Source organism: Lynx rufus, unplaced genomic scaffold (genome assembly GCF_022079265.1).
Source record: "Lynx rufus isolate CCGP_SWC_20201006 ecotype Redwood Valley unplaced genomic scaffold, mLynRuf1.p SCAF_20, whole genome shotgun sequence".
NCBI classification, from domain to species: Eukaryota; Metazoa; Chordata; class Mammalia; order Carnivora; family Felidae; genus Lynx; species Lynx rufus.
Window position 1 is genome coordinate 10,993,674 of NW_025814835.1, and position 14,884 is coordinate 11,008,557.

Below are 14,884 nucleotides of genomic sequence, written 5' to 3' on the forward strand. Positions count from 1 at the left end.
CTCTCTCTCAAACTAAGTAAGGAAACAGTAAAAAAATGCTTTAGGGGTGCCTGGGTGGCTCAATCAGTTGTGCATCTGACTTCATCCTAGGTTGTTATCTCATGGTTCTTGAATTCCAGCCCGGCATCAGGCTCTGGGCTAACAGGTCGGAGCCTGGAGACTGCGTCAGATTCTGTGTCTCCCTCTCTCTCTGACCCTCTCCTGCTTGTGCTTTGTCTCTCTCTCAAAAATAAATAGACATAAAAGTTTTAAAAAAACACTTTAAAGTAGAGAAAATATAATCACCTCCTTCATGTTTTGTCATGTTTGTTCAGATTTTAAAATAATATTACTTCAGTTGTCAAATACAGTGCTTTTGCATGGTGGCTAAAATGCTTTTAATACTTTAACCAGTTCATCTGAATCAGGTACTATTTGGTTCTATGATAGTATTTTAGGGGTGCCTGGGTGACTCAGTCAGCTGGGCATCCAGTTTCAGCTCAGGTCATGTTCTCACGGCTCGTGAGTTCGAGCCCCACATTGGACCTCTGTGCTGACAGCTTGGAGCCTGGAGCCTGCTTCGGATTCCATGTCTCCCTCTCTCTCTCCCCCTCCCCTGCTTGCATCCTGTCTTTCTCGCTTTCAAACATAGATAAACATTAAAAAGAAAAAAATTTAGAAAATTATGATAGTATTTTATAAATTTTTAAATTGTGTATTCTACATGCACACACATACACACACACACAATGAAGTATATGGCTTTAAATTTTTTTCCATTCACTAAGATTTAGGTCTTTAAAAAGTCATGTTTATATTATGCCTTTTTCAATACAAAATTATATTTTCCACACCATTTGGCAGTGGTGCTTACTAAGTATTGCTTTTGATGGTAGAATACATTTATCGCTATTATAGTCATAAAAAATATGTACTGAAAACAATTGATAATTGAAGAAAGGAACATTTAGATGATATATTTGACCATGTGTTATGTAGTTACTAATACAACATCAGCAAAAAAATGTCAAATAGAGGGTAACTGTCTTTATTTACTGTAGTAAGCAATGGCTAAAAAGATTTTCAACAAGTGAAAAACAAAATAATATATACTTAATGGAAATTGAAGACAAAATAAATAATTTTGTAATACATTCTTGGGACAGTAGAATGCATTGTTGGTAAGAAGAAAAATATTTTTCCTTTCCTTGTTTCTATGGTGATACATACATTCAATTTGCCAGATATTATTTATGTGATGAAAATAATGAACTCGTAGTGTTTCATATTTATCCAAACAATGTTTTGGGGAAAAATGTCTCCCTTTGCATAATTTTATGATTGTGGAAATTCTCATGCTTTACATGCATGGTAACTGGTGATTTTGTTAAACCATGATTTATTTCATGGTTCAAGAAATCTTCAGAAGTATACTTTGTTCATTGTTCTATGAAGCTTTTATTTCCTAAATTTGTTTTTTTAGTTATTTTTACCATTGAAAGTCATTATTTATTGGTTCTATACTATCTGAAAGCCGTATATTCATTAGAATTAAACTGATAATAAAGGAAATTTGGGATATATATTATATTTTCTAATCGGTGGATCAGTGGCATATCTGCATGAATAATAGTATTCAACCTGTATAGAATTACACACACACACACACACACACACAGCAGAAGCCTTAAAAAAAAACATTCTGTTTGTTTAAACATAATTTTTGTTTTTGTGTGTAATGAATGCAACTTTGATTACTTTTATTCACAGAAACTAAAAATGAATCAGATTCAACTAATTATGAAGATAAAATCTACTTGGGATCAATTAAAAATTAAATCTACTCTCTATAATATTGTATGGTGATCCAAATCACAACAGTTCCTCAATTCAGTTTATATAGGTATAATATCCTAATGCCAAAAAAGACAGTGTAGGAAAGAACTAGTAGAATCATTTTTCATATGATATTAGCTGGAAATCATCATATGCTATATAGTCTATATTATATATCTTAAAATTTATATTTTGTGTAACATATATATATACTGCCTACAATATATACCATAGGTAGTTTGTAATGTATAACATATATAGCTTACACTTTATAGATTAAGTATTAAGTTTTTATTATGTATTATATACATACAAAGTGGTATGTATACATTAGGAATGCAAGAACGTGTCAATATTATTGAAACTATTCACTCTATTCTATACCCTATCAGACCAAATCGAAAGAAAGAAACCACCTGGTAATCTCAATTCATAATCTCATTTTATAAAAAAAAACAACAACACATATTTATAACAAAAACTCTTTAAAAACTAGGAATGAAAGTAACTTTTTAGCATATTAAAATATATGACAAAACCCTCAATATTTATCCCACTTAATGTTTAAATACTAAAAGCCTTTCCATGTGAAAATGGGGAAAAAACAAACATTTTGGAATTCTATGTGTGTGTGTATGCATGCATGTAATGTACTTTTATATTATTGGTTATTAGGTATCGTGAGATGAGCAAGTCCTTGGCTATTTATTTCCCTCTGTGTCCCATGTGCCCTTGGCTTTTCAAATTTTTCTCTCTGGCACTCAACTCAAGCATGTGGTTATAGCCTCTGGGCTTGAAACTGGGAATAGAAATCTACAGGACTGGACATACAAGTGTCTACGCACAATAATTCAACTAATTTTTCCTGATGTAAACAAGTTGAATTGAATCCATCAGTCAGATAATAGTTAGGAGGGTCAGATTTAACAGTTGGGTTAGTGGGCAGGAGAGGTATAATTAGAAAGGAAGAAATATAATTACTACTATTATTGGAGATTTAGGTATACCTAAAATATTTTACTCTCTAGAATATCAACATAAATAAAAGGTTAATATTTGAAATCAAAAGAAAAAATTAAGCTCAATATGAAAGAGTTTAAGTATTTGCTTCCAAAATAGTGAGGAAATGGCCAAATAATTAATTCAGTACCTAAAATTGTGGAGAAAATATCCTAAAAAAATCCAGACTGGGTTAGGTTGAACTAGAGAGGCCATGGCTTGACATATACACAGGAAGAAATTAGCTGAATTATACAGACTCTGGAGATTTGTACCCTATTTAACTACCCTTAATGTCTTAACTTGGAAATGGCTTGACTTGGGCCGCTGTCTGAAATAATGTTTTTGAAATTAATATGCAAATGTACTTGTCCCTGGGCACATCATCTTTCTCCCCCACTCTGACCCTATTCAACTTCTTGTATTCTTTCAGGTTAGGCATTTTTATCTCTTTTATTACTCTGACAAGACTTGATTCCAGCTACTATCTATAGCTGGCCTTTGTGACTCCTTTTTTTCTCATTAGTTTATATAACCCCACTTTGGCCTTCTTTCTTCTCTTTTTAAACGGAGGTTTACAATTAATATCTCACTGATTACAAAGAAAATTAACAAGAGGAAACACGAAGTACCTCTTATGGTTCCAGGAATATAGTTGGGGGTTTTATTAGGGTGCTAGGCTATGTAGTCAAGTAACTGCCCACCTTTCAGTAACCTCATACCACAAATATTTAATGAGACTCATGGGGGTACAATATTCAGTTCCACACAGTTGCCAGTGCCCCTACCTTGATTGAGGTTCTATCATCTCATAACTACAGCATCTGATTGCCAGAGAAGGGAGAGAGAAAGACAAAATAATTATTCACAGGTCCTTCACTGCTCCAGGTCTGAAGTGATAGCCATCACCTTTATTTATAAATGGTTAGAAAGCTAATCACATAACCCAGCCAAATTGTAGGAGAGATATTGGTATACAATAGTATATGTACCACAGTGACCAGAAGATGTTAGTTATTTTTTTTTTTTTTTTTTTTTTACTCTCAGGTCATGTTCTCCTCCTAACCATGTCAGTTTGGTAATCATCCCGGGGTTAGGGGGATGATCCTAAAGAATTAAAAGTAAGCCTTTCTTACAGCAATGGAGTGAAAGGAAACATCCCATGGCAACAATTACAATTCTGAGTATGGAATCACCAAGTGCCCACTTAGAATCTTCACCTGTAAGTTTTGCAGGGAGATACCTTAGTACTTCGAAGCCTACCTTTGACATTCCCTAGACAGTCTCTCTTGAAATCCAGTCGGTCATCAACTGTTGTCAATGCTGTTTCCATATTATTGATTCTGTGACTCATCTTCTCTCTTTCTGCAGACTGTGATTAGTCTGAGTGCCGGATACACTGGCACCTTGAAGTGAGGGACAAACAGTCACGGGCCTGAGTCAGTACATCCAGGGAAGCAACATCCCAGTGTCTGGAATTGCAGATGGCCTTGAAGCACTGATTCAAACATTCAAAATATTTAATTAAAAGCTAATATCATATTAAATGATTAATTTAAAAAGGATTAAAATAAATATATATATGTATGTAAGTTAAATATAAAGGCAGACATTAACATGGGAAACAACATAGTAGACAATACAGATTTCCCAAGATTTTTCAGCTGAAAGAGTACAACAACCTAACAGTTTCAAGATAGTTGCTTTTGTATTTCAGTAAGTGGACAGGGGTTAAATAGATTTCCACAAATATACAGTACCTTTTTTTCTTTTTTGGAATGAATATGGAGGTGGTGTTTGACAAAAAAAATTCGAGCTCAAGATATAGTCTATAACCTGTCACCAACCACCCATGCTACTGCTCTAACAGTAATTATAAAGGTACTTATGGAATAAAAGGGGACTGTTAATAGACATTTCAAAGTCTACATTTTTTTCCCCTTTTATAAACACATAACTCCTTAAATTAAAAGAAAGGTGGGGGAGCGCCTGGGTGGCTCAGTCGATTAAGTGCCTGCCTCTTGATTGTGGCTCAGGTCATGATCTCATGGTTGTGAGCCTGAGTCCTGCGTTAGTGTCTGTGCTGATCGTGGAGCCTGCTTGAGATTCTCTGACTCTCTCTGTCTCTGTCTCTCAACCTCCCTCCGCCCTCTCCCCCACTTGTGTGCTCTGTCTCTCTCTCTCATTTTGAGAGAGAGAGAAAGGAAAAGAATACTTCCCCTGTAATAATTTAACTGCTCACAGCCCTCAGAGCTGCGTTTTATTATTTGTTTCACACTGAGGTTTTATAAAATTTGCTTACTTAACACATTTGGATCTTAATATCAGAAGTTAGACATGCTTAATTAAATTGTGGGAGAGAAGGGTTTTATCTTACTTTTATTAAGTAGCATTTTAGAAACCATGATTTTGAGAATTTTCCTTTTTCCCCTAAGCTTTAGGATTTCCTGACCATCGCAAATTATTAGGCTTTTGATATATCATTTTGACCGAGCCACTCAACGGTTTTCTAAAGATGGAGACATTATATTAATGGCCATCTGTTTTTCCCTATGAGGAGCTGGCTTAGTTGAGCTTAGTTTTTTAGCTTTCCACAAGCCTTTCAGAAGACATTATATTTTTATAAGTTTTCACAGATGGAATAATTATCTTTATGTAACTAAGACGAGGTCATAGAAAAGACAATTCATAATTAGATTCAGTTACCAACTGTATAAGTGCATAGATTATAATATTTTCCATCCCTTAAGTCATAATTAGTCTTCTTTGAAAACATAATTGTTCTGAGTCACGCTGGGATTGCTTTCTGCCCGTATACATCCATACACTATCACATACTATTGCAAGCATGACAATGTTTATTTGTCAGTCACATAGCCATGTTCCAGAATAAAAAAAAAAAAAGACTTTCAAACCATTTGAGAATACATGTAGAACCCATGCATTACGTGCCATGTATCCTACGCATTTTGTGATGGCCATTTATAACGGCTTTTATTTTCATATGTCTGTCTTGTTTGAAGAAATAACAGCTGAATATTTTGAAGTTGAGAAATAGATTGTCATCACCCACTTATAGGTAGCTACTTTCATGTAGTTAAAAGCACTTACATAACAATAGGTGCCAGGCAACATCTAGGCACATGGACTCATTTAATCAAGATGACTCCATGGGAGTGTCGCTGGCGTGGTCTGCGTTTTTCAAATGAGATGAGTAGGCAGCCAGAGGTTAGACTTCTGTAAAGACACACAGCTAGTGGTACGGCTGGTGTAGTCATTCAGTCCTTCCTTGGCTCGTCAACCCACCAACCTGCCTCTGGAGAACAGCCCCAGAGGCAGCCGATAGTGGTCTCTTGATCGTCAAGATGGTACTAAATAAACCCCAAATAAACTCGTGTAACATGTTTGTTTGTTTGTTTGTTTGTTTGTTTTTAAAGAGGCTCCCAGCATGGAGCCACATATGGGACTTGAACTCATGACCCTTAGATCAAGACCTTGAGCTGAGATCAAGAGTCAGATGCTTAACGTCCCTAGCCACCTGGGCGTCCCAGTCTTATAATTTATTACATAATTATAGGTAGACATGTAATAAATATTAAAATGTGATACACATGAGGAAAATTTTAATTGATCTATAATTTCTCAGTGCAGATATGATTACTACCTGTATTTGAGGGCATTGTCTTTCAGGCTCCCTCCACTGAATTTGTCAACGTAAGTTTTTCCTAAATTAATGGATTCATAATCTTTGCATTTAACTTATTTCCTTCACCTATCGAAGCATTACAGCCATATTTCCATATCGTTAAATGACTTTACAGCCCCGTATGTAATGGCTGAATAGCATGATGTTAATATGAATTTTGAAATTTGTTTTTATTCACTTGTTTCTTTGTTAACTGTGAGACCAATTTTATGTATCTCTCCAAATGAATAGATTTAGAGTATTCAGGGAATTCCCAGTGTTTTTCAATTACACAGTGAAACTGAAAGCATGGATAAATATGTGCAGTTTTATCTCCTCGAATAATGTAAGTGATATTTTGTCAGATATTAGAAGTAAAGTATTGCTTTCTCGCCCTTGTTCTTTTTTTTTTTTTTGCTTTGTTGTTCTATGTTATATATTTTCACAAGAACATTAAGAGAAAAAAGAAACTTCACTAAAGAAAATATTTTACAGGTTTGACTGCAGCCACACAGAAAAGTAAGTGTAAGCAATAACATATGTACATGCAGTGACCAAATTAAAATCATTACAAATATGGCAAAGATATAATTAAGTCCCACGCAGAGTAATTGCATTGGCAACGTGTAATGAAGGATACGGTCCAAAAATGGTTTTAGGCAAATCTTCGGTGCGCAGACATGTAGCAATTCAGCCTTGAAATGATGAGACATCATGTTTTGGTAGCTTGTGGAAGGTGGAAAAATGTGGGATACCAGATTTTTTTAAAACGAGAGTTTGCCAGTGGGTGTTTCATCGGTTGGAATCTGTCTCTTCTCCTTCTAGAATATTTTCACATTCAGGCTCAATTTTGTCATTGTTTAGCACTGAATATGGTGCTCAAGAATCCACAGTCCTCTCCACTGCTGAGAACAGAGTTCCTAGAAGCCAACCCAGGGATGAAATGGCTCCACGACTCAAGACATGACACAAATAGTGAATGGGGAAGGCCGTGATGCCAAAGAGGGCTTGAGAGACTCTTATACAGGCACTCTGACTTCGTATTGCTTTATCTGTAGCAAAATGCTTTTATTTGTGCCAGTCAATATGCAAAATATGTTTAACGAGAGTTTATAAATGTGACAAAGAAAGACCTTTTACGTCTACTTCTACAGAGAAAGAGTTGGCACATGTTTTATTGCAAATTTGGTCCAGAAATATCACTTCTTCTCACTTATGTATGCAAGCTATATCCACTTACATTTCTTTCTATATTTCCTATTAGCGGTTCCGAGAAAGCCCTTTGAAAGCCTTTATGGGTGGTGTCACTCTATGAAGTTGCCAAGTTTCACTTTATTTTTAAAAAGATCACAAATAGGATCAAGTTTCTATATTTATCCAATCCACATTCTTCTAGCTTCAACTTTTATCTTCTCCCACACAGACACCAAATCCATCATTCTGACTTATTCTTCCCTTTTTTTTGACCTCAATGATCTTTAGAAGAAGCGGGGAGAGGTACTCTAAAAGGAGATAATGGAAAACATTTTATTATGTCTAGTTTCAAGATTGGTCCAGACGTTAAAATGCAATTTATAGATATTTTGTTAATTCAAATACGGTGAACTACCACTGACAGATGTCATGCACATTGTTAGGTATCTACGTGTTTTCTTTCTTCCGTTCAGTAAGGCACAGTATATACTCTGTGCCCTTAAGATTCCATTTCCAGTCTTACCTCTACCGGTAAATAATTATTTGCTACTGGACAGGTCACTCAAAATGTCTCGATATAAATTTCTTCATATGGGGATGCAATACGTTAGAGAAAATACAGTTTCTAATATTCAAATTATATGATCCTAGTTGGACATAATATGTTGATACTTACTATAATACTGTTATTCAGAGATTAGTATTATTTTATTATGTAATTTTGTGTTAATAGCAATGTCATTTAATTTTTAAACATTATGTATTTTGAAATATAGTTCATTCTACTTTTTACTTAATATTTATAAATATGCCTAGGGACTGGAAATGAAATTAATCTAAACAAATTACCAGGAGACACAGTATTAGCATTTTTCCATATTGAAATATTATGCGGGTTTTCACCCCCACATTCACCTGACTGGAAAATATAACAGGACTGCAGATTTAGGGCGGAAATGTCACTCCTTGTTTCTCTAGGACCCATTTCAGACACACTAATTGATAACATTTTTCCTTATTAGCCCAGACTCTGCCTTGAACTTTTCTTAGTCTGGCCCTGCTGACAGCTGTCAATGCTCTTCAATCAGAAGTGGACCATTATTTGAAACATTTTCCCTTCCCCTGAAATGTGTGACCATTACAGACAATTTGGCATCTAGAAGAGTATAAACAAAGCCATAATATTCCATAATTCACACATACCTACTGCATGTCATTATTGTATTTGTATAGTAAGAGGCTCAAATAAAAGGGTATTCATGTCTGTTTTATTATGATTTAGGACTATGAAATAAGATAGTTTAGCTTTTAATTTTAAATTTAGTTGTAAAACATTTCAGTCATTTACTTTATCTGAAAAAATATATAAGATAGAAAAATCACCCAGATTTAATGAGTGTTATTATTTGACATATTTACTTGAGATTATTTAGAGGGAGAAAAACGTGACAGAGATTTCTCAACTTCTTTAAACCCGTTTCTTTTCCTACTGTCATGGTATAAATACCATAATAAATCTTGCATATCATTTTTCTTTTCCTAGACTTTACAAAATCTGTGTATGACAATAGTCTCTTAGGGCATCATCTTATAATTTTGAAACACTTTATAATTGGTATCATATAATACCCTGATTAGAACTTTTTTTTTTCACATATCCTTTTTCCAAATTAATCCAATTTGTATTTGCCTCATAGTGGACAAATTTGAAAGTTTCTCTATGTATAAAGCAGTAAAAAAAAATAGCTGTTAGTTTATACATTTAACTATTTTTTAATGTTTATTTTTGAGAGAGAGAGACAGAGCCTGAGTAGGGGAGGGGCAGAGAGCGAGGGAGACACAGAATCTGAAGCAGGCTCCGGGCTCTGAGCTGTCAGCACAGAGCCTGACAGGGGGCTCAAACTCACAAACACAGGTGCCCCTAAACTAATTTTTAAATATAGTAGATTTGGCCAAACTATTCCTCAAAATGATTGCCCAAATTTTCAATTTCATCAACATTGTATTGGAGTCTGTTCTTCATGCATTTTCATCAATATCTGATATTAAACTGTTTAATGATTTTTGTCCACCAAATGGATTTAAGAAGTACAGAATAAATTATTATTGTTGTTTTAGTATACAAATTTTAAATACAAGTGAAGAATAAATAATAGCTATGCCAATGCTCATGACCCAATTTCAAGAATTAATTATCAAGCCTGTGCTTGGTTTTACCTGCTCCTAAATGCTCCTACTCTTTCTGAAATGCTTTAAAAAAATTCTAGATGTCATGTTATATCCAACACCAACATACTTCAGTACACATGACATGACCAAAAATAGGGTATGTTTTTATATAACCACAAAGAAACTTCCGCAACTAATGAAATTCACAATAGTTTCTCTTTTATCATTTAAAGATATTGAATTATCATGAAATATTTTCACAGATTGATAAAAAAAATGTAACTATAAAAATAAGTTTGTACAAAAGGAACAGCAAATGAAGCCTAAAGCCTAAAGCCAGCAGAAGTGAAATAATACAGACGAGAACAGAAATAAATGGTATAGAAACAATACTGTAGAACAGATCAATAAAACTAGGAGTTAGTTCTTTAAGAGAATTAGTAAAATTGATACACCCCTAGACAGGCTTATCAAAAATAAAAGAGAAAGGGCTCAAGTAAATAAAATCATGAATGAGAGAGGAGAGATCACAATAAACACAACATAAATACAATTATAAGAGAATAGTATGAGAAATTAGGTGCTAACAAATTGAACATTCTGGAAGAAATGGATAAATTCCTAGAAACATATATATGACCAAAACTGAAACAGGAAGAAATAAAAAATTTGAACAGAACAATAACCAGCAAAGAAATGAAATCAGTAATCAAAAATCTCCCACCAAACAAAAGTCCAAGACCAGAGGGCTTCCAAGAGGACTTCTATCAAACATTTAACAAATTAATACCTATTCTTCTCAAACTGTTCCAAAAAATTAAGATGGAAGGAAAACTTTCACAGTCATTCTATGGGGCTAGATTCCCTTGACTCCAAAACCAGACAAAGACCCCAAGAAAAAGGAGAATTACAGACCAATATCCCTGATGTACATGGATGCAAAATTTCTCAACAAGATACTAGGAAACTGTACCCAGCAGTACATTAAAAGAATTATTTGCCATGATCAAGTGGGATTTATTCCTGGGCTGTAAGAGTGGTTCAGTATTCACAAATCAATCAGCACAATACACCATATTAATAAAAGAAAGGGTAAGAGCCATCTGATATCAATAGATGCAGAAAAAGCATTTGACAAGGTACAGCATTCATTTTTAATAAAAACACTCAATAGAGTAGGGATAGAGGGAATATACCTCAACAACATAAAGGCCATGTGCAAAAGACCCCGTATGCATTAAGACCCACAGCTAATAGCATCGTCAATAGGGAAAATTGCGAGCTTTTCCACTAAAGTCAGGAGTAAGACAGGGATGTCCACTTCCACCAATGTTATTTAACGTAGTACTGTCAGCAGACAACATAAAGAAATAAAAGGCATCCAAATTGACGAGAAAGATGTCAAACTTTCACTATTCAAGACAACATGTTACTCTATATAGAAAATCCAAAAGATTCAACCAAAAAAAAATTGCTAGAATTGATACAAGAATTCAATAAAGTCGCAGGATACAAAATCAGCATTCAGAAATCTGTTGCATCTCTATACACAATAATGAAGCAGCAGAAAGAGAAATCAAGGAATCGATTCCATTTACAATTGCACCAAAAAACCACAAGATACTTAGGAATAACCTAACCAAAGAAGTAACAGATCTGTACTCCGAAAACTGCAGAACACTTGTAAAAGAAATTGAAGAAGACACAAACAAATGGTAAAACATTCTATGTTCGTAGATTAGAAGAAAAAATGTTGTTAAAATGTCTATACCACCCAAAGCAATCTACACATTCGGTGCAATCCCTATCAATACAACACCAGCATTTTTCACAGAGATAGAAGGAACAATCCTAAAATTTGTATGGAACAACAGAAGACCCCAAACAGCTAAAGAAATGTTGAAAAGGAAAGAAAATCTGGAGGCATCATGATTCTGGACCTCAAGTTACAGTACAAAAATGTGGTCATCAAGACAGTATGGTACTGGCACGAACACAGACACATAGATCAATGGAACGGAATAGAAAACCCAGAAATGGGTCCACAACTCTATGGCCAACTAATATTTGACAAAGCAGGAAAGAATATCCAATGGAAAAAAAGACAGTCTCTTCAACAAATGGTGTTGGGAAAACTGAACAGCAACATGCAGAAGAATGAAAATGGATCACTTTATTACACCATACACAACAATAAATTAAAAATGAATGAAAGACTTAAATGTGAGACAGGAAATCATCAAAATCCTAGAGTAGAACATAGGCAGCAATATCTTTGACCCTGGCCACAGCAACTTCTAACTAGACACGTCTCCATAGGTAAGGGAAACAAAAGCAAACGTGAACCGTTGGAACTTCATCAAGATAAAAACTTCTGCACAGCAAAGGAAACAATCAACAACACTCAAAGGCAACTTATGGAATGGGAGAAGATATTTGCAAACGACATATCTAAAAAGGGTTAATATCCAAAATGTATAAAAACGTGATACAACTCAATACCCAATAAACAAATAATCCAGTAAAGACATGGGCAGAGGACATGAATAGACATTTTCCCAAAGAAGACATCTAGATAACTAACACACGTGAAAAGATGCTCAACATTGCTCATCATCAGGGAAATACATCAAAACCACGGTGAGTTACCACCTCACACAAGTCAGAATGGCTAGAATTAACAACACAGGAAACAACAGGTGTTGTTGAGGATATGGAGAAAGAGGAACCCTCTTACGCTGTGGATGGGAATGCAAACTGGTGCAGCCACCCTGGAAAACAGTATGGAGGTTCCTCGAAAGGTTAAAAGAACTCTGCTACGAGCCAGCCATTGCACTACTAGGTATTTATCCAAAGGACACAAAAATACAGATTCAAAAGGGCACATGCACCCCAATGTTTATAGCAACATTATCAACAATAGCCAAATTATGGCAAGAGCCTGAAGGTCTATCCACTGATGAATGGATAAAGAAGAAGTGGTATATATATACAATGGAGTGTTACCATGCCATCAAAAAGAATGAAATCTTGCCATTTGAAATGACATGGACAGAGGTAGAGTGTATTATGCTAAGTGAAGTCAGTCAGTCATAAAAAGACAAAATACCATATGATTTCACTCATATTTATGATTTAAGAAACCAAATAGATGAACATAGGAAAAGATAAAAAAAGAGAGAGAGGGAGGCAAACCATAAAAGACTTTTAAATACAGAGAACAAACTGAGGATAGCTGAAAGAGAGGTAGGCAGAGGGAGGGGCTAAATGGTTAATGGGTATTAAGGAGGGCGCTTGTGATGAGAACTGGTATAACATGTCAGTGATGAATCACTAAATTCTCCTGAAACTAATATTACACTATATGTTAACTAAAATTAAAACAAAACCCTGAAATATTAAAAAAATAGGTTGGTGCAAATCAGGTTCTAGATAATGTCCTTTTTTTATACTTATTCTTGTGTGTTTTAAATATCTTTGAATCTAGTACAGCATGTTTCCTAAAACCCCTCACTTTTTTTCCTAGATGAATGAAAATATAATAACATAAAGTTGACATAAATGTATTTACCCAACACTATAATTATAACTTCACATCACTGTTAGTGATACTTTTCCAAATTTATACAAAATAGCATCCTCATTAGGAAACTGAGCTTGTTCTGACTGCTTTCATTACTTACTGGGTATCAAAAATATAGATTCACAATTTCTAAACAACAGACATTATTATTTGGGTTTCAAATATTCGACATTAGGATGAAATCCATCTTTAGTTTTCACATCAGTTGAATTTCATGACCTTCATTAAGTAAATATATAACGAAGAAAGCATCTGCTTGAAGGAGAGGCACCACAGAATGCCCATTTATGACAATGTGTTCTGTCTTAATTAGGTGTTTTTTAACAACTCTTCTAACAAGAGCCAACGCCCTAAAATATCTCTCAAGGGTTGTTCAAAAATATGTGGAGAAGATTCAAAGTGAAATCATACAGGAAACTCGTAACAGAAATAGGGAGTCTGAATTTTCTGTTGATTGTGTAGTGTTAAACTCTTTGTAGATTTGACAAAATTATTTTTCTTCATGAGTCCCAAAGAAACAAATCCAGTTTGGTTATATCGAGGTGCTATGTCAATGTGGTAAGTGCAAAGATAATTCCATTTCCTATAAGGGTGAGAATTACCGGTCATTTCAAAGAGAATTGCATGATCAGTATCCATTAAATAGAAAGTTTTACCTGTAAAATTCAATAGTTCAGAGTTTCTCTTTTAATATTTAAATAATAGAAGATATCTTTCTTTTTTTATTATTTTGAGAGAAAGAGAGACAGCTCAAGGAGGACAGGAGCAGAGAGAGAGGAAGACCGAGAATCCCAAGCAGGCTCCACTCTGCTAGTGCAGAACCCGACATGGGACTCGATCCCATGAACCTGAGAACATGACCTGAGCTGAAACCAAGAGTCAGATGCTCAACCAACTAGATGCCCCTAGAAGATATCTTTTTTCTTCATCTTCTATATCATAAATAATCAGACATTTGTACTCAGACACAATATTTTTGTATTTATTTTCTAAAAATAGCATCGTCTCTTTGTTAAGATGAAAACCATTTCATACCCTTCATAATATAAAATGGTAAATATCTTGCACGGGTTTTCTATTCAGAGTGTTTTTATAACTTCAGCATAACCGATTATGAAATCCTCCAGGTTTCAAGATGAGTTGTCATTTTGTCTAGTTAATACTAGATAAAATGCTATAACTTGGGAAATTGGGTAAGAAAATTTATTGCTATTGAAAAAGGGGAGTAGAAGATTACATTTTCCCCCTGCCTTGACTTGTTTTAATGGGGTAGTTTGAGTTTTACGGAGATAGAATTTTTAAATTAAAGAAAAAAAATCTAATTTCAGTATCAACTGTCAATCAAGGAGATTGCCAGATCAACTTTTCAACCTTCAGGCAGATTTATGACTACAGCTTAAAATGGACAGTGCTTGGGCAGAAGTTTCTAATTATGCCAT